Source organism: Euleptes europaea, chromosome 1, assembly GCF_029931775.1.
Source record: "Euleptes europaea isolate rEulEur1 chromosome 1, rEulEur1.hap1, whole genome shotgun sequence".
Classification (NCBI taxonomy): domain Eukaryota; kingdom Metazoa; phylum Chordata; class Lepidosauria; order Squamata; family Sphaerodactylidae; genus Euleptes; species Euleptes europaea.
In genome coordinates, this window is record NC_079312.1 from 101,590,961 (window position 1) to 101,592,875 (window position 1,915).

At 44.5% G+C, this 1,915-nt stretch overlaps 1 non-coding gene across 1 annotated transcript; it reads left to right on the forward strand.

The window, feature by feature from the left end:
• The first annotated feature begins 307 nt into the window (after window positions 1-307).
• Window positions 308-379, forward strand: TRNAV-UAC (transfer RNA valine (anticodon UAC)). The gene has a single exon. It is a non-coding gene; the product is annotated as a tRNA-Val (tRNA).
• The last annotated feature ends 1,536 nt before the right edge of the window (window positions 380-1,915 follow it).

Below are 1,915 nucleotides of genomic sequence, written 5' to 3' on the forward strand. Positions count from 1 at the left end.
CGTGCATACTGAAAAAAATTGATCCTGGCTGAAACAGGGAATAAAGGAGGTTAAAAGCAACTGCGCAAAAAACACCAAAGAGTCCTGGTGCTGCATTCTATGCTAGTTCCAGAAGATTCTGCTCCTGTCCCCTTCCCAGATCATCTTTATGTTATCAAGAAACCACGTATCTCCCCACTTTCTGTGGAAGTCATTTCCATCTTCATTCTGTTGCCTCCTTCTTCTTTGTATACTGACCTTTGGGCCACTGAGCTGCTGGTGTCTTCTGTTTTACCACATACATTTCCAGCAAAATCATGTTTGAGGAGGGGCTGTGGCTCAGTGGAAGAGCCTCTGCTTTACACGCAGAAGGTCCCAGGTTCAATTCCTGGCATCTCCAGTTAAAAGGACCAGGCGGAAGATGGTGTGAAAGACCTCTGCCTGAGACCCTGGAGACCCGCTACCAGTCTGAGTAGACAATACTGACTTTGATGGTCCAAGGGTCTGATTCAGTATAAGGCAGCTTCATTTGTTCATGTGTGTTCATGTTCAAGGGTCCTTCTGGGATTGTACCATTTCAGATGAAGTTGGGAAGGATGTTATTTATTTTTCCCTCATTAAAAATTTCCTAAACATAAACATAGGAGCCCCATGGCGCAGAATGGTAAACTGCAGTACTGCAGTCCAAGCTCTGCTCATGACCTGAGTTCAATCCCAATGGAAGCTGGTTTTAGGTAGCCAGCTCAAGGTTGACTCAGCCTTCCATCCTTCCGAGGTCGGTGAAATTAGTACCCAGCTCGCTGGGGGTAAAGGGAAGATGACTGGGGAAGGCACTGGCAAACCACCCCACAAACAAAGTCTGCCTTGGAAATGTCGGGATGTGACGTCACCCCATGGGTCAGGAATGACTCGGTGCTTGCAAAGGGGACCTTTACCTTTTTAAACATAAAAAGCTGGCACTTCAGGAGAGGGATAGAACAGTTTCTTTCTTCCCGATGTGCTAGCTTTCTAGGGTTGCCGGCTCCAGGGTGGGGAAATTCCTGAAGATCTGAGGTAGAGCCTGGGGAGGGCATGGTCTTCAGCAGGGTGTAATGCCATAGAGTCTGCCCTCCAAAGCAGCCACTTGCTCCAGGGGAACTGATCTCTTTGGTCTGGAGATCAGTTGTAATTCTGGGAAAAACCCAAACCCCACCTAGAGGTTGGCAACCCTAGTTGAGAGAGGTTTTCTTTTTAAAAAATAATAATGGATGAGCATTCAAAAATGCAGTTCTCCTGTGTGTGGCCTGAAGTAGTTCAGCCCAGGACAACACCAACAGTATGATTTTGGTGAATGTGTAGCAAATCTTTCCCACTGGAAAGCCTAGCAAGCTTTATGAGCAAAGTTGCATTTTTTTTAACGTACATCTTGATTGCATAACTTTCTTGACATCCGTCGAAACATACATCTATTTTTTCCTCCTCTTGGAGAGGTCCCGTTTGCGATTTAAGAACCCCCCTCCAAAAAAACAAATCATGTGGGCATTCAAAAAGAAAAAAAACGTGTAAGCAATGCGGGACTTTTTGACTTTTTTTTTTAAAGCAGCCCTGGAACCCTGCCAGCCTTTATGAGAGATGTTCTTGTGTCTTGTTATAATTAGAACTTACACACACTCTGAAGTTTGTTTGATTTCCAGAGTTTTATTGGGCTGGTGGAGAGAACAGTGTATGTGTGGGAGGAGAATCAAACAAATTCCCCTATTCCTACATGTTCAAAGAATTTCATGGGAGGAGGTGGAAGAAGAGACAGAAATCCTATTAGTTGTTAATAACACTCGGGAGTAGATTTATTAGGTATTACCATTGATTCTTTCTTGATTCATCCCAATGCTTCTTTTCTCTCTCCCACATCCAGTGTTGCATTGTTGTAAGCGCATATCTCAGTGTGTGCACGATTTCT